The sequence below is a fragment of the Notamacropus eugenii genome, chromosome 2 (assembly GCF_028372415.1).
Source record: "Notamacropus eugenii isolate mMacEug1 chromosome 2, mMacEug1.pri_v2, whole genome shotgun sequence".
Lineage (NCBI taxonomy): Eukaryota > Metazoa > Chordata > Mammalia > Diprotodontia > Macropodidae > Notamacropus > Notamacropus eugenii.
This window is the reverse complement of record NC_092873.1, coordinates 106,838,272-106,864,145: the sequence shown is the minus strand read 5'-3', so window position 1 is coordinate 106,864,145 and position 25,874 is coordinate 106,838,272. Positions and strand designations below refer to the sequence as shown.

Below are 25,874 nucleotides of genomic sequence, written 5' to 3'. Positions count from 1 at the left end.
TCCATTTCTAGTCTCCAGCATTCCTCTTGTCTTTGGTGTTGTTGTGGGTTATTGCTGCTCTGAATCTTGTTCTTATTCTTGCTGATGTCGAGTCATTTCAGTCAGGTCCTACTCTTCCTGACCCCATTTGGGTTTTTCTTGATATGAGTTGGTAACAGCCAGGATTCAAACACAACAGTGGAGAAGCATTCAAGGGAGAAATAACTCCCTCTCTCTCTCACTTGTTCCTCCCTTTGGAATGTGTGGTATGGAATTCCCAGTCACACATTAGCAAAGACAAAAGACTCAGCTCTGCAAACTTTGAGTCCAAAGCTCATTCAAATGGGATAACATATGTAATGAGCTTTGCAAACCTTAAGGTGCTATATAAATGCTAGCTTTTATGCTACCTTAGGATGACAGGGTTTAGAGCTGAAGAGGTCTTAAGGGTCATCTAATCCAACCTCTGCATTTTACAAAGGAAGAAAATTGAGGCCAAAAAGAAGAGTCAGCTAGTCCAAGATCACACAGGAAAACATCTAAAAGGTATGACACAGGAGTTAATCATTGCCCCCCCACCCCACCCTACCAGCTCCTTGTATGTGCTCTCTAAAATTACTTCAGGTCTATTTTACATATGTCTTATAAATACTTAGATATTTCTATGTTGTCTCCTTTCTTAAATGTAAGTTTGCTGAGGGCAGGAGCTATTTTATATTTGTCTTTGTAACACCACCATTTTGTATAATTCCTGGCACAAAGGAAGCACTTCATGAATACCTGTTTGTTGACTTACTGATTGACTAGAAAATGAGGGGGGTGGACTACATGACCTTTGAGTTGTTGTTTGGGGAATCTGACAGGAAATCAGGGTTAGAGACATGGCCTGGAAGTATTACTAGAGGAATGAGATTTCCAGAGAGGGAACAGGGAAGCATTTGGAATTGTTGGGAGAAAAAAAATATATTAGATAAACCCAATATCTGACGGTCACTAATACCATGAACTCAGTATTATCAAGGGGCAGAGCCATACACTATGGCAAGAAAGGCAAGAGAGTTAGAGTTAAGAACTCCATTCTGAAATGGGAGACAGTGCCTGTCCTCAGGGAGCTCCCAGGCTTATGGGAGAGACATATTCCCTACCATCTGGAAGCCCTCAGTCTGGGGGGTGAGAAAATACATTTTCTGACATCAGGGAGCTCCTAGTCAGGTAAAAAATGAAAAGGTTTATTCTTGTGTAAGTTTAATGTTTAATTATTATAGGATCTTGTATGTGGGTTCTGGGGCATTTTAAGCTTGGATCTTCATACTCTAAGGACAGAGGCCATGTTTTTATCCTTTGATATCCTTTGTCTCAGACCCATGAGTGGTTAGGACTTTAAACTTTAGCTTGGATTCAGTCAAAGGGCCGTCCTTGAGGACCTAGAGGGCCATGTGTGACCTCAAGGAGGAAGGGTCACTCCTGGGTTGTTGTTGTTGTGTTTGTACTTCATTCTTGAAGAGGACCATGACATCAAGATGATGACATGACTCACAATTGATTTTGATTTGATTGAGGGAGGGCTGTGCAAAGTCACCAGCCTCACTTCTCCTCCAGAGTCATCTGGGTCCAGCGGCCTGATATTCATCAGGATGACTGGAGATGGCCCAGGATGCAATGGGAGACCCTGGCCCTTTCAGGCTAAGATCTTATCATGTTCTCACTTTGAGGGAGATACACCCATTCAATGAATGTCTCTTTAAGTAGTTACTCAAGGGATAGCCCCTTTTAATAAAAGAAAAAAAATAACCAAAAAAATCAAATTAGGAGAGGAAGACCCTCAGGGTTCCTGGGTAAAAGAGAAACAATTGCTATTTAGTTAGATGCTTAGGGAAGGCAGTGTGATGGTAAGAGTGGGGATGGCAGGAAAGGGATCTCAGGTAGTGTGAAATCTTACTGCCTTGGAGATTTCTAGCAGAGGGACTTCTAAGGGGACGAATAAGGTGATGAACACTTACAAATTATTTGAAAATTGCAAGTGAGGCCTATGGTCTCTTCCTTCTCCTGGGAGAAGGAACAGATAGGAGAAGGCTGACGGAAAAAAATGAAGTATCTTGTGAGGATTATAGACAAATACAAAATATATTTTGTCTTTAGTTGTGATGGAGGCAATTAGAGGTCCGCGATCTGCTCTGGCTAAAGCATACCCTGTTGGAGCGTACACAAATCTGAGCTGGGTTTCCCTGGTCACTGCTGCTGATACAGTTGTATTTTGGGATGATGTGATAATCTTATTGCTTCCTTGGCCCCTGTGATAGTGACTAGGATGTCTGGGACATGGAAGATTGGCCACTGGGCCAGAAGAGTCACCAGGGGAGAAATAATTCCTTCTCTGACTCTCCTCTTCCTCCCTTTGGAATGTATGATGTGGAATTCCCAAGCTTCTAATCCTTGTGCCATTGGCAGCCACTTAATGCATATGCGTATTTAGGTGAGCTTGAGTCAGGATTTCAACCTGCGTCTTCTGCCTCATATTTCTATGACCAAACAACAATCCTGAGAAGGACATTTCCATCATCAGAGGCAACTTCATGGGTTCCTGAGATCAAGGGATTAGGAGTTCCTGGGCCCCTCAGTCCATACCGGCTGCACTAAGGGAGATTCTGCCTATGTCTAATACAATGCTCCTCACAGAAGAGGAGTGTACCCACAGGAAAATGAGCCCAAGTCCTGGCCTGGCTTTCCAAGAAGACAGAGTTCTTTATCTGAAAAATGGGAATAATGACACCTGTAGTTGTCTATTTCTTTTTTTTTCAATGAAGCAATAAATGAGTACTTATTAAGTGCTTATTGTGTTTTAAGCACTGTGCTATGCACTGGGTATACTAAAAAAAGTTAAAAAAAAAAAAAAAGACAGTGCCTGCCCTCACAGAGTTCATATTCTGATAGGAAAGACAACATGCAAATTCCATTCACTCGAGTAACACCAGCTTCAGCCTCAGTAGCAAGGATTTTCAGCATTTATGAAGTGCCTACTGTATGCCAGACACTATTTTAAGCCCTGAGGACAAGGAGGAAAATCTTGTCCTCAAAGAATTTATATTCCACTGGACGATGTTGCTTTCACACAGATAAGTCTAACTTAAGCTTAGCCTTGACTAATGGTTCACAATTAGTTCACCACTGATGCGTCCAATGAGATGAGGTGCATAAAACACCTTATAAGTAGTAAAGACCTCTGTTAAAGTAGATGGTGATGGTGATGGTGATGATGTCCTCTCCAAAACCTGGTCGTGTTATTCAGTATACTGTGCTAGAGTTTCCAGGACTGAACTGGAAGTATATCCAAGGATAGTTTCCCAGGAGATATCCTGTGGCCAACCTTGCTCTGTTTGCCTTTTAGATTTTTATTGATAGAAATGGGGCTCTGGTACTTCCTAGCTGCATGACCTTGGAAAAGTTATTTCCTATCTTTGAAGTTCAGTTTCCTCTCTCTTAAAACGAAGGAGTTGGCTGACTGATCTCTATAAACCTTCCAGCTTGAAATCCTATAATCCTATGATTCAGCAGCCTGAGCTGGACATTGTGCCTGGTGGCATGGCATGGCTTCTTGGCTGTGTGTCCAGCCAAGTCCAGTATGGGGACTAGGGAAGTTCTAGTGTGTGTAGATGGGGAAACAGAACTGTCCCAAACTCCCAGCTCCTTTCTGTTCCATGCCCTAAATGCACACCATTTCCACCCCATCTCCACCCCCCACTTACTGAGAGGGTTCTTTGACTTTTAGAGCAAGGAATGGTTTTGATAAGTCATTCACTCTATCTCTCTGCCTCTAGGCAAGACCACCCTGAATCCTAACCCAGAGAAATAAGAATCCCTCCTCCTTCTCTCCTCTTCTGTCCTGAACATTTCAGTCAATGCTCCACATGACCAGTAATGGCAGATAGGGGAATGGAACCCAATAAACATGAGCCATCAGTCCCCCAACTTTCTCCTCTCTTTTCCTGAATCCCTCCTCCCCGACCCCAACCTAGCATAGCCAAGAGCCCAGATGAGGGCAGAGTACATAGCAAAATAGAAGCTGACAAGATTGCAGTTTCCCTGGTCCCCACTCCAGGGCACCCACTCACTGTACGTGTGTTCCCTGGCTCCAAAGGGAGACCTGAGCCAAGGAAAGACAGATACACAGACAGCTTCCCCAGACCTAGGATAAACACTCATGTTAAATGAATAACCGGAATGTTGACCCAAGGGGCAGGCAGAGAGCTGAGTGGATTTCCCAGGGTGGAGAGGTAAGGTAGGGAAGGGGAGAACGCTTGAGAGGGAAAGCAGGAGAGAGGTGGGACATATTTAGACAGGGTGAGGTGCAAACAGAATCTTTGTCTGTCTTCTCCTTGGTCTTAGGAGGCCCCTGGGATATAGCAGGTTCTTTCTTAATCTGACTGTGGAAGCTTGTGTATGGGTGGTCATAGATCATAGGTGTAAATTTGAATCCCGCCTCAGTCACTTACTAGCTATGTGACCCTGGGCAAGTCACCTAACCAGCATAGACTCAGTTTCTTTATCGGTAAAAGAAAGAGGTTAGACTTGACTTCTGAGATTCCTTCCAGCTCTAAATTTATGATCCTATGAGAGTTCGTTATAAGGGAAGCTAGTTCTGGCTGGGACTCAGGTATCCCCAAATATCTCAATGTGATACCAGATCTAGAATTAGAAGGGACATCAGAAGCCATCAAGTCCAATTCTTTCATTTTATAGATAAGGAAACTGAGGTTCAATGACCTTAGAGGACTGGCCCAAAGTCACACATCTAATAAGAATCAGAGGTAAGATTTCTGCCCAAGTCCCCAAGCCTCCAAGCCAACATTCTCTCTGTTATCCCACACTGCCTGTCCTCAGGGCTTGGAGGGGCCTGAGAAAACAAAAACACAGGTGTGGATTTGGGAGATAGAAAACAGAATGAGCTGGTCAGAGATTTTAGATAGGAAATCTGGATGTTGCTTAGACTTCCCTTAAAGTGGCAGCTATTCCTCTCTCCTTAAAATGTGTGTGTTCTTCCATTGCTGAAGCAGACCATGCCATCAGAGAAATGATTATGTGATTTGCACTTGACTTTGTTTTGAGTGAGGGAGGGCTGTGTAGGTCACCAGCCTCACTTTCTCCTCCTGAGCCATCTGAATCCAGTGACCAGATATTCATCAGGATGACTGGAGATGACCCAGGATGAGGCATTTGGGGTTAAGTGACTTGCCCAAAGTCACACAGCTAGTGAGCGTCAAGTGAAACTTCCTGAAGGCAGAGGGTTGTTCCTGTAAGACTGGAGGCTCCCTAAGGACAGGGAGAGACTGTCTTCCCAACCAGACAGAGATCCCTTAGAGGAAGGACAGTGTCTCCCACATCAGGCAGCAAGATCCTGATTGTGATGAAAAGAGCCAAAGGGGAGAATTTTCAGGGAGGGGATATTTCAGCTCAAGCCAACAATCTAGCAAGCGAATGATCCAGTCAAGGGATGGGGATTCCTCATTACTGGAGGTGCTCAAGCAAAGGTGCTGTAGAGAAGATTCTTGCCTATGTAATGTCAATATCCTTTCCAAAGCTAAGCTTTGATCGTTTTGTGCTCTCTCTCTCTCTCTCTCTCTCTCTCTCTCTCTCTCTCTCTCTCTCTCTCTCTCTCTCTCTCTCTATCTCTCTCTCTCTCTCTTTCTCTCCACTTGCCCTGATACTTTAGGGCTGTGCCTAGCTACTAGGGAGAGATGAAGGATGAAAGTGGGGGGTGGAAGGGAAGGGGCCACTGCTCTATTAGATAAGTGAATACCTTCCATGCCCTTGAGGGGAGTCAGCGCCAAGAGTCTGGAAAAGCAGCCAGGTCCGGAGAGCTGGCAGCAAAGTCTGGCTGACCCAACTAGAGTATGGAGCAGTGGAAATTAAAGAAGGGACAGATGTTTGCAAAAATGAAACAATGAGCAGGGAGTTGTCTGGCCATTTCAAGCCCAAGGATGGGGTTGAAGAAAGATTATGTGATTTGGACTTGAAGTCTGATCTTTACTACTTCTTCTTTTTTTTTAATTTGAGGTCATCAGGTTTAAGTGACTTGCCCAGGGTCATACAGCTAGTAAGTGTCTGAGGCCAAATTTGAACTCAGGCCTTCCTGACTCCAGGAGGGGCAGTACTCTATCTACTGTGGCATCTACCTGCCTAGGATCCTCTATTTGGCTTGGAAAGTCCTTCCCAATCTTGCCCCTTCCTACCTCTCTGATCTTCTCACCCCTTACTGCTCTCAATACACCTTAAGGTTTGACTCTGCTGGTCTATTTTCTGTCCCTCTCACCTTACACTCCATCTCCCATCTCTCTGGCTCTGCACTAGCTATACTTCAAGCCTACAATGTTCCCTCTCCTCACGTCCACCTCCTGGAGTCTCTGGTCTCCTTCCAGACTCAGTCTAATGTCTCCCTTATGTAGCAGGACTTTCCTGGTGTCTCCTACCCCAACCCCATACCACCAGTTACTTAAGTGTGTCCTCCAAAAATTACTTCAGATCCACTTTATATATGTCTTGTAAATACATATATATTTATAGGTTATCTCCCTTGATAAAGTATAAGCTTCTTGAAGGAAGGGACTATTTCACTTTTATCTTTGAATCATCAGCATTTTGCACAATACCTGACACTTGATAAATGCTTATTTGTCGATTGATCGAGTGACTGTAAAATGAGGGGGATTAGGTAACCTAGAGAATAGATCACTGGGCCCAGGCTCATCTTCATGAGCTCAAACCTAGCCTCAGACACTTCCTAGATGTGTGACTCCAGGCAAGTCACTTTACCCTGTTCACCTCAGTTTCCTCATCTGTAAAATGAGTTGGAGAAGGTAATGGCAAACCACTCCAGTATCTTTGCCAAGAAAACCCCAGATGAGGTCAGATAAGATTGAAATGACTGAACAACAACGACATGAGGGGGCGCACTAGATGACCTTTGAGATTCCTTCCAGCTCTCAATCTATGAACCTCTTAATTCACTGGGACCTGGAAATAGAGAAGCTTTGGAGACACACAGACACAAGTGAAGAAGCTCTGTCAGCTGTTCCCCAAAGTCAACAAATCTGGAGCCTTAAAGTAACTGGGCAGAAGGCCTAATCAAAATCAGGCAGTGGGGCATAACAGCATTTTTTCCCCAAATAAATTCAGTCTCTGCTTACAATTCTCTTTAGCTTTGTTTTGGCCATGTCCCTAGGTTGTGGGGAGGCAGAAGAGGGATTGAGAAATGGAAGTAGATGGATCAGGTGGTTGGGGGATGTAGCCAATGTAATTATGGGAGCCAGAAGGCCCTTCCTTGGCTTGACTGTGTGTTAAAAATTCTCATACAGTGTCATCCAACACTGATAACAACCGGAACACAGTTGGGAGACCAAGCACCATCAGAACAGAATTCACACGAGTGCTTCCCTAGTCCAGCCCCCTGAGCTGGGCTGTTCTGCTTTTGGCAAGCTTTCTGGCCAAGTTCCAGGTGCTATCTGAGGTACATAGAGTTATCTCTATTTCTTATCCCTGGGGAAGGTCCAGGGCTCCAGGTAGAGACCCCCAGTCCCCCTCTCCCCCTGCCACTTCTTGTTAATATTTGCCATCTCAGAGACATACACATAACTCAGAAACACACGCAAACACTCCTGTATGGACGCACACACATACCAATATATACGCAAAAGCAGACATACAAACCCAGATTCCCCTGAGCAGCATATGCACACATACACACATACAGGTTTAGACATGCCCCCCACAGATCTCAAGTGTCCTAAAACTCAGCTGAAGAAGATAAGCTCACAGGCTGTGCTGGTCATAGTATGACTCTTGACTTAACATCCAGATGAATGAGTTCAGGGATCTGTCAGGCAGGCTGGCTAAAGGGTATTCTGTGTTGGGCTGAGAAATAGTACAGAGACTGCACAGAATGACTTCCCAAACCATCCGAGCCCTGACCATCCCCGTCCTGCACCCAACATCTTCCCACCAACACAAGGAGTTTGTCCAGTGAGGCAGGATTTATAAGAGGGAGGCTAAATAAAACCTAAGAGGAGACATGACAATACATAGAAAGGGGAGCAGAGATATGGTCTTTGATTCTCCCTGTCCCTAGGAAGATAAATGAATCTCCAATACCCTGCATAACTGGGTTCAGAAAGAGAAATGAGAAAATTTATCTGTGATAAGCAGCTTTCCATATATCTTGAGCCCTAAATCTCCCAAATTATTTAATAAAGAAACAACAGTAATAATGATATCAGCAACAATAAATATCACAGCCATTAGGGAGACAGTGCCACTCAGCCATCAATCCATTATTATAATTCCCAAATAGAACTGGGTGTGATTTTTAAATCATAGAAAGCATGTACCAAAGCACCATATTCATCACTTCATGTGCATGAATGGTATCTAGGAATATGGTTCCATTGACAAACACTTTAAATAGCTACTTCATCAGATTGGCATTTGGACTCAATAAAGTGTAAAATTCTTAATGAGAGTCGAAGAAAAATAGAGACTTAAGATTACCTTGTATCTAGAGGTCCAGATGAATTCATGGATGAAGCCAATACTTACAAATACGTTGGTTTGCACCAGAAAAGACTCCTTGAACATAAGGCTGTCAAGGAGAAAACTGAAGCATTGTACATTAAGAGACTAACTGGTATCCTGAAGTCAACACTTAATGAAAAAAAAAAGACTTTATAGCAACACCAGTCTTAACATATGTTTTTGGCAAAGTAAAATGGACAGCAACAGATTTAGAGAGTATCAAAACAAAAATTTTAAATGGTTAACAAAACACAGGACTCATCACCCCTAAGGCAGTCATAGAAAGATTAACATTTCCTCACCAAAGAGGAAAAGGATTCATAGATATGCTCAGGACACATGATGAACAGGTTAAAATTTGAAGAAATAATTATGGGACAAATAGACCTCTTCACTTCAGAAAGGCTTAGTAAAATAGACAACAGATTTATGTTACCGGATGTATCAAATGTAATAGGAAATTGATAATATCCAGACAGAACCTATGAAATGGCCAAGATTCAAAATCGGAACCAAAAGACACTCCATTAACAACATCTACATGAACTCAACCATCATTATGTTGACAAAGAGGCATCAAACACAAATGGCTGAGTCATGTGGATTTTAAAATAGTAACAGTAGGTTTTATGATAGTGATTCCAGATTAGGTCATTGTCACTCAAATTTACAAGAATGCTTTTTTTAAAGAGCTCAGATTTATTATATGATTGATGGTATGTTGTGCAACGAAATGTTGGAAACAGAACTGCACATTGCCCATAATTGCCCAGACATAATAATAATTCATAAAAACTAAAGAAAAGCATTCTCATTTTTTAGTATCAATATTTGTTTATTTAGCATGAAAGATTTGCATACATTATAATAAATAAAATTTTTACAAACGCATTTTGAAAAATATGTGCTGGCAATTTATTTTGGTTTCCAACTCTTAATTACCGCATACCCCAGTTTCCTTATTCCTTTGTATTTTCTAACTGCCTGGCTTACACAGTCCTGCATTTAGTTCCAATTAGTCAAATTCCCTTTGTTTGTGAAGACAACACATCGATTAGGACTCTTAAGGTACTGGTTTCCAAATGTCCCTCTTCTCCAAAAGGGTCACTATAAGAAAAATATCATCAGATATAGCAAATGATGCGGCAATCAACATGTATTCTAACATTCAAATGACTTTTCTTTTTAAAATTAACTTTAACTAAGCCAGTTGCTTCATTTGTAATGAGTGCTAGCAATTTTACATTTTTAAAGCTACTAAGATAGTGAAAGCGCAGTTATCTAAAGTGTCCCAAACATAGTCCAGGAAAATGTGATCATAATACAGGGTGGTTATTGGTTGACTGATCGATTGATTGTCCTAGGATGCTTTTTATGAGCCCACAGAAGATGTATCCCAATATTTTTATTCAATTACAAGTAATTATTTTATCCATCTGTGCAATAGTCTGTAGAACAGTTATAGGAAAAAAAATAATAGCAGGATATCAATTTCCATGTGAACTCCATTGAATCCAAAGAAAAGAATGAAAAACTAAGAACAACACATCAATGACAATGACAGCAGCAACTAATTACAGCCCAGCGTGCTGTTGCTGCTCAGTCATGTCTGACTCTTCTCAACCCCATTCTGTCCACGAGGTTTCCTTGGCAAAGATACTGAAGCGTTTTGCCGTTTCCTTCTTCAGTGGATTAAGGCAAACAGAGGTTGTTGTTAAGTGACTTGCCCAGGGTCACACAGTTAGTAAGTATCTGAGGCTAGATTTCAACTCACGCCAGTGCTCTATCCACCAAGCCATCTAGCTGCTCCAGCCCAATGTGGTGGTTTTGGAGCCAGAAGACCTGAATTCCAATCTCAGTTTTGCTGCTTACCTGTGTGGCCTTGGATAAGTTATATCATCCCTCCAGGCTTCAATCTCCTCTCATAAAATGATGGGGTTGGATTAAATTATCTCAAACATCTCTTAAAGCTCTAAAACAAATTATCCTATACCACATCTCTGAGTTTAAAGTTTGCAACACTTCCCTCACAACAATTCAATAAGATAAGTAAAGCAAGTATTATTATTCCCATTTTACAGATAAGAAAATTGAGATTCAGATACATTAAGTGAATTGTTCATGAGACCGTGAGTCTCAGATCCAGGACCAGAATCCAGGCCTTCTGACTCCAAGACCATTCACTCTTTCTACTCCTCCATGCTGCCCCTGGGGAAACTAAATAACATGGATGCAAAATACTGCAGAAAATATGGCAATAACAATTAATATTTATTTAGCACTTTAATGTTTGCCATTATTTCCTTTGAGCCTGAATCCCCATGAGTTAAGTAATATGGATATTATATCACTCCCATTAGCCCCAGTATGAGGAATGACTTGTTCAGGGTCACACAGTCAGTATGCCAAAGATGGGATCTGAAGTCAGGTCTTCCAAATTCTATGTCCAGCACATTCTCTCCGCTTTACCATATTGCTTCTCAATATGAGTAATGGACATCCCTGAGGGAGAGACCATGATTCTCTTTCTTTTTGATCCTTTTCAGTTTTCTCATCTGCAAAATGGATAATCATAATTATTTCTCAGGGTTCCTGTGAGGCTCAAAGGAGATAATGTTTGTAATGTGTTTGGTAAACCCTAAAGTGCTACATAAGTGTTAGCAGTGGTTGCTGTTGACCCACACACAAACACTCCCAACCAGCCCCAGAGTGTCCACCCCAGAGCTTTGTCCATACGAAACAGATGATCCCTCTGAGACAGAAGGATCAATAAAGGGTTTTCTGACTGGAATTGTTACATGCCTCTTTAGTTCATCTCAGGAAGGGGAAATCTTCAAGGGCTTGCCTCTGGCATTTAGATGGGGAAAGGGTGGGATCAAGGTGTGGTTCCACTCCTAGTACTCATAGAAGACACAAGAAATTGCCAGAACCCACACACACAAATGCTGAAAAGTTGATTATACCTACATGTAGTCGCACATCCTCTTCACAAGGACAGATTAGAGAGATGAGAATTTCACTCTGGAAAGACCCAGATGGAAAAGGGATAATCTGAATGTCAATCATATGTCTATAAAATGGATACAGCATGAAAAGCCACAGAATGGCAGAGCTGGAGACCATTTAGCCCAATTCCCTCATCTTAAAAAAAATATTGAAAGCTTTTATCTTTTCATGACCTTTATTGAATGTAAGATCCTTGAGGGCAGGGCAATTATTTCATTTTTGTCTTTATATTCCCAGTACCTAGCACAGTGCCTGGTAGGTTGATTAATTGATTGATTAATTGATTAAATATATGCCTCTCCCATCCCCCAATGCAGAAATTCATAAAAAGAAAGAGAAAAAAAAGTTTGGCCAATGCATTAATTAAATCTGACAGTGTGCATTATTCAGCTTCCATAATCCCCCACCTCTACAAAAAAGAGAAGGAGGGACATTTTCAAAACTCTTCTCCTCCTCCAAGCTTCTTGGTCATTGTAATTATACAGAATTGAGTTTTGCTTTTTTCTTCTTTCCATTTACATTGTTGTGACCATTGTCTATATTGTTTTCCTGGCTGTGCTTTTTTCACTCTCGATCAGTTTGTCATGGTGGTCTGGCACATGCTCAGACCCCTTTCAATGGTTCCTCTCCAAATGAAGGATCCCAGGGAGCTGCTTCTGGGAGAATCATGATGCCAAGTGAGGAAAGTGACTTGGACAGAATCCAGCATGCACAGACTTTCTGTAACTGATTCCTGTCTGCTAACCACATGATGAGAGGTTTTCTGATTGACTTCAGAGGCACTTAAAAAGGCCTGTCAGGGATTCGGTTTGCAGCCAACCCAGTATCAATGCCTCTAGGTATAAAGAAAGTAGAGCCTTCCTTGGCATCCTATCATCCTAGACTCTGAGTTTTGAAGTCAGCATCATACTAATGACCTGAGAAACAAGAAATAACCTTTGGGAGTGACTCCAGATCAGCAGTAGCTGAGATAAAGGCCCATCCAGGCTATCATGCCATATCTGACCATAAACTTGGTGGGAACGGAGCTTTGGAGGATCTGAGTTAAGTTCAGAGCCTACAACCTCAAAGATAGAGGTTAGGTAGGGAACAGTATGCCCAGGGTATTGGCTAGGCCAGAAGAGGAGAGAAATATTTGTCTGTTTGTTCTTGGAAGCAAATATCTCTTTTTGAAAGCTAATCCTACATTATGTGGTTAAATGGAACTGGGTTGCTAGTCACTGGCCCCATAACAAATGGAGAGAACAGAAAGTTACCAAATTGTGCATACTCTTTGACCCAGATAATAATGATAATATTAATATGGCATTTTAAGGTTTGCAAAGACACAAATACCTCTTTTAATCCTCACAGCAAGGCAGGAAGGTAAGTGCTATTATTATCCCCATTTTACAAATGAGAAAACCGAAGCTGATAGGCACTTCGTCTCTCAACTAGCATTGGAGGTTGGATTTGAACTGAGGTCTTCCTAACTCCAGTTCCAGTTCTCAATTCACTGAGCCACCTCACTATCCCACTACTGGGTCTGTATTTCCAAAAGAATTTTTAAAAGAGGAAAAGAATCTATATGTACAAAAACATTTAGAGCAACTATCATTTTTGACAGCCCAAAACTGGAAACTAAGTCACTATCCTCCTGTTGAGGAATGACTCAACAAATTGTAACATATGAATGTAATTTAATATTATTGTGCCATAAGAAATGATGAAATGTCTAATTCAGAAGGAACTGCAATGACCTTTATCAGCTAATATGAGCAGAACTGGAAGCGCAATTTATACAATGATGACTTGATCTGGAAAAACAACTTTGAAAGATTTTGGAACTCTGATCAACACAATGATAAACCAAGAATCCAAAAGGATTAAAGATGAAGATGAAACACGCTGCCCACTTGACAAAGAGGCGGGGAACTTAAGTTTCAGGAAGACATACATTTTTGAGCATGGTTAACATGGGATTTTTTTTTTTTTGCTAGACTATGCTAGCTACGTACTGAAGAATTTGTTTTTCGGAATTTTTTTTAAATCACCTATGGTGTGTAGTGAGAGTAAAAGATAAATAGCAAAATACTTGCTACTTAAAAATTAAAATAATAAAATATCAAGATGGGGGTGGAAAACACAAATGGTGGGGACTCAAGCCATTGGCATTAGAGAAGAGACACTCTAGAAGCCTGAGGGGGTGATGTAGCAATGTGGCCCCACCTGAGAGAACAGGACTGATTCATATAAATTTTTATCTGCTTTTCTGAATTTTTCACATTTGTTGTTTTTAGATTACAATAAAATTTCATTACATTTTGGTACTACAGTTCATTTAGTCATTCTTCAGTCAGTGGGGAAATATACTGTGCTTCCAATTCACTGTTACTACAAAAAGTTCTGTGATAAACATTCTGGTGTATGACAGACTTTTCTCTTTTTTATCATTGGCTGCCTGGGGGAATATAGTTAGCAACAGAATCTCTGGGTCAAAGAGTGTGTACATTTTAGCCACTTTTTTCAAAAAAAGCATAATTCCAAATTGCTTTGCAGAATGCCAACCCCCTCCTTTTACCCGGTGTACTGGAGCTCAGGAAGTTGGCATGACTTGCTCAAGGTTACACAGAGTTAGTCACTGAACCAGGACTAGAGCTTAGACTTCCTTCCTCTTCCTCCCATGTTCTTCCATAGCACACACCCAGTCTTGGGTCAGGAGAAGCAGAAGTCTCTTCCTTAGAACCCCATCCTCAATGTTTATTCAATGCCCTCAGCATTAACACTATCACTACCGCTACTGACTGGCATGGTCACCTTCACCAACATCACCACCACCATCACTACTTTTGGAAGCACCAGTGGCTTTCCTCTATAAGAACACTCCCACTTTTAATTACTGGACATAGTACCATAGAATCTAAGAGTGAGAAAAAAAGGATCCCAAGAGCCATCTAGGCCCACTTGTACTTGAATAAGAATCTTCAATTTAGCATTCCTTACAAGTGGCTATCTGTTCTTCGCTTAAAGACCTCCAATGATAAGGCATCCCCAATATCTTCAATGGGCAAGGTGGATAGAGTGGTAAGCCTGGAGTCAGGAAGACCTGAATTCAGACAGTTACTAGCTGTGTGACTTAACCCTGTTTGTCTCAGTTTTCTCATCTGTCAAATGAGCTGGAGAAGGAAATGACAAACCACTCCAGTATTTTTACCAAGAAAACCCCAAATGGGGTCACAAAGAGCTGGACATAACTGAAAATGACTAAACACTAACTAAGGTAATGGGAATGTCAAAATGCAGACACAGGTATACAGTATAGTTCCAGGGCACAACCCTTTCTTTCTTGTATACTTTTAAAATTTTTCTTCTTTTTTTGTAAATGATATTTTATTTTTTCCAGTTACATGAAAATGTTTTCAACATTTATTTTTTATAAGACTTTGAGTTTTGAATTTTTCTTCCTTCCTTCCCACTCTCCTCCCCCCTTTCCCCAGACAGCAAGCAATCTGATACAGGTTATACATGTGCAATCATGTTAAATATATTTCCACATTAGTCATGTTGTGAAAGAAAAATCAGAACAAAAGGGAAAAACTGCAAGAAAAGGAAAAAAAATTGAAAATAGTATGCTTTGATCTGCATTCAAATTCCACAGTTCTTTCTCTGGATGTGGATATCCATCATAAGTCTTTTGGAATTGTCTTGGACTATTATATTGCTGAGAAGAGCTAAGCCTGTCACAGCTTATCATCATATAATATTGCTTTTACTAGGTACAGTGTTCTCCTGGTTCTGCTCACTTGACTCAGCGTCAGTTCACATAAGTCTTCTCAGGTTTTTCTGAAATCTGCCTGCTGATCATTTCTTGTAGCACAATAATATTCCATTGCAATCATATGCCATAACTTGTTCAGTCATTCCCCAATTGATGGATATCCCCACAATTTCTAATTCTTTGCCACAACAGAAAGAGCTGCTATAAATATTTTTGTATGTGTAAGTTCTTTATCTTTTTTTATGATCACTTTGGGATACAGACCTAGTAGTGGTGTTGTTGGATCAAAGGGTTATGTACAGCCCTTTCTTGTCCAAATTCTTTCTCTGCCTATATCCCTGAGGAGTTAGGCTTTCTCAGTTCTACTCTTATTATACCCTTGACCTAAACGCAAACTAAGGTTGCAATAAAAGAGTGGAAGTATTCAGGACAAGCAAGGTACAAGCCCCAGTATAATTTGCACTGGTCAGAACATACCTGGATCACTGCCTTTGGTTCTAGATGCCACATTATAGGGATGACTTGGACAAATTGTGATACATTCAGAGAAGTTGCCAACATTGTTGACAGGACTGGGAGTCATATCCTACAAGGATTAGTTGAAAGACCAGTGATGTTTAATCCAGAGAACAGAAGACTTAGCTATGTTTAAAAAACTAAAGAACTTGTCATTTGGAAGAAGAATCACTCGTATTCTGTTTAACCCAAAGGGTATATAACACAGAACAATGGGTAGAAGCTCACAGAGATAGATCTTAGCACCATATAAGGAAAACTGTCCTAATAATCCCCATTGTTCCAAAATGGAACAGGCTGCCTTGGGAAGTAATGGCTCCCCCTCCTTCCTTTCACTGGATGTCTTCAGCCTGAAATAGCATGACTGCTTTTGCCTTGATATTATAGAAGAGATTCCTGTTCAGGGTTGAATTACACTCAGAGTAAATATGTTGGTAAATGTTTAACAATCAACTCTGGAGTAGGGTGGGGAAAATGTACACACAACACATTTTTACACTGAGTCTTCATTATGAACATTTTCTTTATCCCTTTCTTAAATCTAGACGATCAATGAAACAATAAATCAAGCCCTGGTTTGTAGCATTTGCTGACTTCCAGGGTGAATTTGCTGATTTCCAAGGTGTAAATGCTAACTTTGAAAATTTGCCAACTGGGGACTGGTAGGGGGTGCAGTGGATAGTATGCTGGCCCTGGAGTCAGGAGGACTTGAGTTCAAATCCAGCCTTAGACACTTACTAGTGTTGTGAACTTGGGCAAGTCACTTAACCCCTATGGCCTTCAAAAAAAGAAAATTTATCAATTGACTCTTCACCTGGCTCTAGCACACTCCTACCTTTGAGAGTCCTTTCAACTCCAAGATTCATTGATTCTATCATCCCAACTGCCATCTGGTAGTTGTGTGACTTAGAAAAAGTCATTTTCCCTCTCTGGGCTTATTTCCTCATCTGTAAACTGCGTAAACTGTATAGGTATCTAAGGTCTCTTGCAGTCCCAAAATCTTGTAATCAATTTGCCCAACTTCTATTAACGGCCTAAATTGAGTTAATCCTTGGTTTCTGTGATGGGTCACCCTTGTCCTTTCCTCTCACAAATGATGATTTCATAGACCATCTAGAACTAGAAGGGTCCTTAACATCCTCTAATCCAACCTTCCTCCTCCAATGCCATTTTACAGATGACAAAACTGAGACCCAGGGAGGGGAAGTGACTTTCTCTGGGTTTCACAACTTAAGTGGCAGAGCCAGGTTTTGAACCCTAGGGCCCTGAATGTGTACGTAGTCTGGGGCTGACATTACCAACCTTCTTAATATTTCTAATCAGTTGATCTCTGGGCTCTTTGAAAATGAGAAGCAGTCTGGTATGGTGGTAAGGGGATTGGACTTGGGAGTCAAGAAGGACCCTGTTCAAATCCCATCTCAGACAATTGCTGGCTGTGGGACCCTAAGCAAGTCAGGTAACTCATTTACAAAATGAGGCATTTGGACTCAGGTCCTTTCAACTCTAAATTTGTGATTCTGTAACAAGATAACCATTTCATTAACCTATGTCCCATTTATAGGGGACTTTACAATGCTCAGAATGCTCTCCTTTGGCCTTCACAACAACCCAGGTGAGACAGGCAAGGAAGGGGTCTTTCCCCCAATTTACAGATATGGGAATTGGAGCTGAGTAAAAGGGCAAGGACTGGATCCCAGGTCTTCTGATTCCAAGTCTTGTCCTGGTTCAACTGGATCAGGCTTGTTTTCTATCAAGTCAAACCCATAGGATCAGAATTTAGAGCTGGAAGACAAATCAGAACTCATTATGTCCAAATGCCTCATCATACAGATGAAAAAACCAAGATCCCTAGCAGTTCGGTGATTTTCTCAGCAAGGAAATAATTTAGAAGAGAAGCCAACACCAGCAATATCACTTCTACCACAATCCTTATCACCATCTGTGCTTTTCTCTCCTGAGCTTGCCCCGAAACAGAATCACCACATCAAAAGTGATATGGAGAATTGAAACTGTTGTCTGGATATTTCAAGAAGAGAGAACTCCCATTTATTGTTCAACAGAGAAATAATATTGTCATGGTCAGTTAGGTGTCACAGTGGATAGAGTGCTGGGCCTGGAGTCAAGAAGACTCATCTTTCTGAGTTCAAATCCAGCCTCTGATACTTACTAGCTGGGTGACCCTGGGCAAGTCACTTTACCCTATTAGCCTCAGTTTCCTCATCTGTAGAATGAGCTGGAGAAGGAAATGGCAAACCACTTTAGTATCTTTTCCAAAAAAATCCCAGATAGGGTCGCAAAGAGTCAAACATGACTGAAACAACTAAACAACAACAAAATATTGTTAAATAGATAAATTTTAAAATCTAAATAAATGCCTTTGATTTTCATAGCAAATCAACTCCACTCAACAAATATTTTTAAGCACCAACTACTCACAAGACACTGCCCTAGATTCTAGAAATACAAAGGCAAAAATGAAAATCATCCCTAAGAACTTTGCATTCTGCTGGATGATGCAGCATCTACACAGATAAGTCAATACGGAATAACTTGAGGAGGAGGAAGACACTAACAACAGGGAGAATAAGGAAAGATGCCTCATTGAAGATGGTATACTTGAGTTGAGCCTTGAAAGAAGCTAAGGATTCCATGAGGAATCAATGAATTCTGTACATGAGAGGGTGGCCTTTGCAAAGGTATCAGGAGTGGAAACAGGATGTTGAGTTCAGGGAAGGCAACTAGGCCAGACTGGCTGGAACATAGAGTGTGGGAGCCCTTCCCTAGCCATCCCCCCAAACTATCCTCGCTCTGAGATTACGTTGCATTTGCACTTTATATATCTTTATGGGGCATTCCAGGAAGACTAGCACCTCTGGTGTGAGGATTGCTCATCCAGCTTTGGTGTCCACCTTTCCCCAACTCTCACCTGTGACTCTGACAAGCTGTAGTATGTATAGTGGTCACAGTCTAGTGAAACTGTCTCAGCAGACAAGCTAAACCAGATTGAAAGTCATCAACAGGCCTCAAATCCATTGATGAGTTAAGGAGTGATGACCCCCAAGCATGTGAGGGGCAGATGAGAACAGTTTGTTCCAGTGTCCATGAAGGCGGCTGAAGCAGGAGCTGTGGAAAGCTTTGAGCTTGCTCAGGCATCAAGGATGCCAAGGTCATGCACTATATCCCAGGACATCACCAGTCACCTTGACTTTTGTCTTGTCACTGGACTTGCATGACTCAGGAAGAGAGAATGAGGCTGACGATTTGGTGGAACTCTGCCTCACTTAAATCCAATTTCCTTGGAAGTCAAGACATCGCCCGTGATGTCACTGGTCCTCTTCAAAAAGTAAAGACAAACAATTTCTTGTATGTATAATTTTTTTGCATTAAACTATCATTTCCTTGTGAACAAGGGCTGGTTTTTTTGCAGAGGTTTTGCTTTGTTTTGTTTTTTGGCATCCCCAGTATTTAAAAAAGCCTAGTAACTGGTACATAGTAAATGCTTAATAAATGCTTGCTCACTGACTGACTGTGAAGTAACATGATATGTGTGGAAAGGTAGGTTAGAGCCAGGTTGTGAAAGGGCTTAAACGCCAACCTAAACAATTTGTAGTTTATCCTAGAAGCAAAAGGAAGAGACCAAAAATTCTTGAGTAGTAGAGTGACATGGTCAGACATATGCTTTAGAAAGATGATTTCAGCTTCTCCCTAAAACAATAGCCTTTCTTTTGTTAACACTATTAGTCCTGTGATGCTAAGAGTCATAGAATACCACAGACTCAGAAAGATTGCACTTGAGGGTCATTCAGAGGACAATGGAAAAGTACCTACTGGGCATGAGTGAGTTGCGATACATTACCAGCCAAGAATTCTACAAGAGATGCAGCATGAAGGATGTCTTCGGAAAAATGTATGGTCAGAGAAGGTGGGCTGATCGTGCAGCACAGACTGAGGGATAAACAATGGACAGCTGCATTCAGATCCACACAATGTCATAAGCTCAAGAGGGTGGACCTGCAGCTGTTGCTGCTGCCTGAGGAGATGTAGCTGGACCAAGCAGGAATTCAGCAGACCTCACAACCTTGAAGATTAATTACATGGAGACTTTGCTTTGGACAGAGCTCACTTCTGTTATTCCTTGGGCAAATATTCAGTGAAAACGTAAAGAGAAGAACTTCATCTCAGACATGAAATGGAAAAAAAATGTTTTGATTCCCAGGATTATGAGAGACAAGGCCTAGGAAAGGTATTCTGATCAGATGCTGTAAGGAGTCTGGATTTTTTTTGGAGACAAAATGTTGGAAAGAAAATTCAGTATGAGAAGATTCCCTGACTGCCCACTATAAAAAATGCTATTTTTTCAAATGTAGAATACAAAATGGAATACTTGATGGAAAGAGAAAAATTCATAAAAACTGGAATTCATACTAAGATCAGAATGCAGAAGCTCCTTACTAGCATGCGTCAAAAGAGTGATGTAATTTTTACTTCAGTTATACTATCAAGAGGATAAAGAAAGCAATATCTTTGGTTTGCCCATAAATATCATGGAAATGTTTGTGTTTGGCCTAGGTGAGAAGGAGGTCACTTGATAATCCTTGAATCAATGTCTTTTATTAAAAGAGAGAAATCTAAAGGAAGATTCCCAGCAAGTTAGGTGGGTCTCGTGTTTGATTTATGGGAGGACATATTCAAGAGTTCTTTAGCAGTTTTTGTTGAACCTGTGGGTTTTGTGGAACCCACTGGCTTTCCAGGGCTCATGATGTTACTTGATTCCCCAATGTCCCACTCCTTATTTTCCCATCCTTTCTGGTTGTATAATTATACCTCCTCCTCTCATGCTCCTTCCATCTTCTGACTCTCATTGAGATTTGACTCCTCCCAGAAGACATAAAAACTCAAACCTTCCTTTTCTATCCCATACCCTTAGACTCATTGGTCTTGGAGGTAGAGTCAGGTTACCCCTCAATTCCCACTGACACTTTCAGAAACTCCGTTCACTGATCTCCCTCAGCAATCTCTCTTCCATTGAGTTTCACAGTATCCAAATTTATCACCCAACCTAGATCCTAATAGCTATTACCTACCAACCTCCAGGATATTCTCCCTCCTTTCTCAATTATTTCAGTGACTGGCTTACAATAATTCTCTTCATCCCATCGATATATATATATATATATGTATGTACGTATATATACATATATGTATATTGATATATACATATATAACTATACATATATGCATATATACACTATATATACATATATTGATATATACATATATGTTGGTAAACATATATATAGATGTTTCCTCCAGTATTCCAGCCCCCCGATTCTTCAATCTCGTTTCCTATTACCTACTCTTCCACTCCATCTCAGCTTCACAGAAAGATGGCCACATCCTTGATTTTGTCACTAACCAGTGTTCTACTCCTTAATCAGTAACTCCAAAATACCTTTATCTGATCCCAGTTTCCTATCATTCCATCTTTAGTCTTTATTCCTCTCAGACCTATTCTTCATGCTCATTATGACCTGTAATCTCTCCATCTCATTGAATTTTTCCAGGCTATCACAATTGCCCTGCACATATCCTCTTCCCTCTCCCAATCTTTACCCCTTAGTCAACTCTACTCTGCCCCCAATTCTTGGTCCCCTCAGTCTTTTGTCCTAATGCCACTCGTACTTTGAGAAATCTTGAGTTACTCCTACCATCCACTTTTTTTTCTCCTACTGGCTGAAAGAAGATGTAGAGGTCCCAAAATGGGGCTAACTAATTGCACTGCAAATGTAATTTGCCTAATTACAACTGGGCCCTCACTGTAGCAAGGCAATTCCTTTACACCTCCCTAATTATTCCCTCCCTTTACAGGGCATTCCAAGTCTTCTATTTTTTTCCTTAAGCCTCCTGTGGTATTGTCTCTCCCATTCCCTCAACAGAAGCATGCCTCTTCCCTGACTGAAAAAAAAATTAAAGAAACAAGAACTCTCTTTTCCCTACTCTTTCTCAACTGACAACTTCTCCTCATCGCACAACCCCTTGACTTCAGCCCCCACCATTTCCTTTTCTCCTCCACTCTCTGATAGAAATGTTGTCCTCCTCTTCACCAAAGCCAACCCGTCTACTTTCAGCCAGTAGAACTGACCTTTGTCTTGCCCCTGGACTTCCATGATTCTGGAGAAGAGAATGAAGCTGACAATTTTGTACAGTTCTGCCTCACTTAAATTCAATTCACGTACAAGTCAAGACATCACCCTCATGATATCACTGGTCCAATTTAAGAATGAAGGACAAGCAACAACCACCCATTTACTTGCACCCTTGATCCTAACCCCTTCCTCCTCCAAGTTATTACCTCCACTCTCATATCCACTTCCTTTCTATCCTTTAACCCCTCTCTATCTACTGGTTCTTTCCCTGATGCCTACAAACATTCCCTCACTAGATCTAATCATCGGCACTAATTATTACCCTACATGTCTCCTTCCTTTCTCAGCCAAACTCCTTGAGAAAGTTGTCTACACTCCATATCCCTCCTTCCTGTCTTAGTATTCTCTTCTTATCCCTCTCCAATCTGGCTCCAAAAACTCTTTTCTCCCAAGTTACCAGTGATCCTTTAATTACCAAACCTAATGGCATCTTCTCCATCTTTTTTTTTTTTGACCTCTCAGATGCTTTTGAAAAAATTTTTATGTAAAATTTTACTTTTTCCCAATTACATATTAAAACAATTTTTAACATTTGGGGTTATTTTGAAGTTTTGAGTTACAAATTCTATACCTACCTACCTACTTCCCCTTCCCCTTCTCTGAGATGGTAAGCAATCAAATATAAGTTATACAGGTGCAATCACATAAAAAATTTGCATATTAGTCATTTTGTACAAGAAGACTACAATAAAAAAGAGAAGGAAAAGAAAGAGAAAGATAGCTAGAAAGAAAGAAGGAAAAGAAAAAAGGAAGGAAGGAAGGAAGGAAGGAAGGAGAGAAGGAAGGAAGAAGAAGGAAGAAAGAAAGAAAGAAGGAAAGAAAGAAAGAAGGAAGGAAGGAAAGAAAGAAGGAAGGAAGGAGGGAAGGAAGGAAGAAGGAAAGAAGGAAAGAAAGAAAGGAAGGAAGAAAGGAAGGAAGAAGGAAAGAAAGAAAGAATGGAATGCTTCACTCTGCATTCAGACAATATCTGTTCTTCTCTGGAGGTGGATAGTATGCTTCATCATTAGTCCTTTGGGATTGTCTTGGATCATTGTATTGCTGAGAATCGCTAAATCATTCACAATTCATCACACAATGTTGCTGTTACTGTGTCCAATGCTCTCCTGGTTCTGCTCTCTTCACTTTGCATCAGTTCATGTCTTTCCAGGTTTTTCTGAAATCATCCTGTTTGTCATTTTTCAAATGCAAAATATACGCTTGCCAAAAAGACTATTTTATGGGCAACTTGCATGGGACAGGCAATCACATGGTGGCCAGAAGAAGCAATACAAGGACATTCTTAAGGTCTCTCTCAAGAACTTTGGATCTGACTGAGCAGCATGGGAGACACTAGCACAGGACCGCTCAGCATGGCGTGCCCACATCAGAAGGGGTACTGTGCTCTTTGAGCAAAGCAGAATTGAGACAGCACAAAGTAAATGCAGGATGCACAAATTTGGGATATCCACCCCAAATATTCCCACGGACTATCTGTGCCCAACATTCCGAGCTCATATTGTTCCAATTAGCCACAGTCGGACACACTGAAATTTCACTCTATCATGGTGATGTCATTTTGGTCCTCTTAGAAGATGAAGGACAACAACTAACCTATCAGATGTTTTGGACGCTATTGATCACCCTTTCCCCATGGATGCTGTCTCTCTGGGTTTGTGTGACATTGCGCTCTCCTAATTCTCCTCCTGCCTAACTGAAGACTCTGTCTCAGTCTTCTTTGCTGAGTAAGCATCACACTCCCTAACTGTGACTGTAACCTAAGGTTCTGTCCTAGGCCTTCTCTTCTTTTTTTTCTCTATACTCTCACCTGGTAATCTCATTACCATCCATCAATTCAATTACCATCTCTATGAATATGTATATATTCAACCCTATTCTCTCTCCTGAGCTCCAGTAATGTATTACCAAATACCTATTACACATTTCAGACTGGATACCCCAGAAGCATCTCAAACTGAGCAGGTTTAAAGCAGAACTCATTATCTTTTCCCCAAACTCACCTCTTTACCAAGTCTCCCTATTCAATTGGAGGGCACCACCAACCTTCTAGACACCCATATTTGCAGCCTAGGTGCTGTCCTCACCTCCTCACTCTCACTTACCCCACATATCCAAAAAACTGCCAAATCTTGTCATTTCATTGCTTCAACATCTCTTGCTTCCCTCTTTGTCTCCCCACTCACGCAGCTGCCACCCTAGCTCAGGCCCTCATCGCCTTTTGCCTAGTCTGTTGCAAAATCCTTCTATTTTTGGTCTCCATGCCTCAAGCCTCTCCCCACTCCATCCTCCACCCAGATGCCAAAGTCCTAAAGCACAGGTCTGATCATGTAACCTCTTGCTCAATAAACTCCAGTTGCTCCCTAGTGCCTTAAGAATCAAATACAAACTCGAAATCTTACAAAAAGATGATTGCTGAACACCATCTTTACATGTAATCGGAAAAAATAAAATACTAAAGTGCAATTTTTTTTAATTTAAAAAAATCAAATACAAACAGGTCAGGGAGAGGGGAGAGAAAAAAGAAAAAGAAATTTACATGATATTTTGTTGTATATTTGAAAGGAATAGAAAGTTATAGATAGTTGATTTGCAGTATCGTGTATAATTATCTTTTTTATTATACTGTGTTATTAAAATGATTGTTTTATTCCATAAATTAAAAATAAAATTTTAGAAAAGGAATCAAATGCAAACTGTGACATTTAAAGCCCCTGGCAACCTGAGGCCTTCCCTATCTTTCCAGTTTCTTCACAAATTACCTCCCTTCCCACATTCTATGGCATCCAGCTTGGCATCCCATACACACAGCCCTTCACCCCCCCATCTCTGTGTCCCCCTGCCTAGAATGTACTCCTGTCTCACCTCTGCTTCTTAGAATCTTTGACTTCTTTTTTCCCCTTTTATTTTTTTTTTTACATTAATACGCATTTATGGACTAAAACAAGCATTTTAATAACATAGTAAATAGAAGAAATGACTACACATGAAACTACAAATCTACTAAACACAAGTTGTTATTCCTTTCTTAGCTCTACATTCTTTCTACATGAAGCCTTTTTCTGAACTTACCTATGCCCCAGATTCTAGTTTCTTCCTTCCCCAAAATACCTGGGATTTCATTTTGTATATATATATATGTCCATGCTTTCTCACCAACTAAAGTCTAAACTTTCTAGTCAAGCATAGAATATGCATCCTCAGCTCATGCTGTCCGCATGAGTAAGATTACAGTTCTCTAAAAGTATCAAATTAGCTAGAGGCAACAGCAAAGCACTACAGATGGAGAGTCTGGAAGACCTGAGTTCAAATCCAGCCTCAGACACTTACTAGATGTATGACTCTGAGCAAGTCACTTGACCCCCATTACTTCAGTTTTCTGTTCTGTAAAATGAGGATAATAGTATTGCCCAAAGTTGTTGTGAGGACAAAATGATATTTGCATAGCCCTTTTAGACCTTTAAGCACTATGTAAATGCTAGCTTTTACTATTATTATTAGAAAATCTTCAGGAGAAGGGGAGAGACTAGAGGGTGTTCCCTCCAATCACACTAAATGATCCCTGAGGGCAAGAATTGCCTCCACCCTCATGGGAGGGGGGTGCCAGGAGGGGAGTGGTTCTGTGGCCTGAAAAGTGAGGATTTTTATGTATGTCTGCATTTGGGGGGTCGTGAGGGCAGGGACTATATTTCTTCCTACAGATGAGCCTAAATCCCTCCTACTTTTACCATATGCAGCTGATTCATCTCCTTAGGACGGCAAGTTTCTTGAAATATAAAGATCTGGCCTTCCAGTTGGCTCCATGGCTTGTCAACACACGGCCATGTAGAGAACAAAGAGGGCACCTAGACAAG

The 25,874-nt window shown here is 41.0% G+C and overlaps 2 long non-coding RNA genes across 2 annotated transcripts in view; one reads left to right on the top strand and one right to left on the bottom strand.

Moving 5' to 3' along the window:
* Window positions 1-330: 330 nt before the first annotated feature.
* LOC140526231 (uncharacterized) overlaps window positions 331-25,874 on the top strand; it is a 34,677-nt gene continuing 9,133 nt past the window's right edge. The window contains exon 1 of the long non-coding RNA XR_011974288.1: window positions 331-525. This is a non-coding gene — a long non-coding RNA (uncharacterized lncRNA). The remainder of the gene's footprint in view (window positions 526-25,874) is intronic.
* LOC140526232 (uncharacterized) overlaps window positions 9,372-25,874 on the bottom strand; it is a 35,785-nt gene continuing 19,282 nt past the window's right edge. The window contains exon 3 of the long non-coding RNA XR_011974289.1: window positions 9,372-11,096. This is a non-coding gene — a long non-coding RNA (uncharacterized lncRNA). The remainder of the gene's footprint in view (window positions 11,097-25,874) is intronic.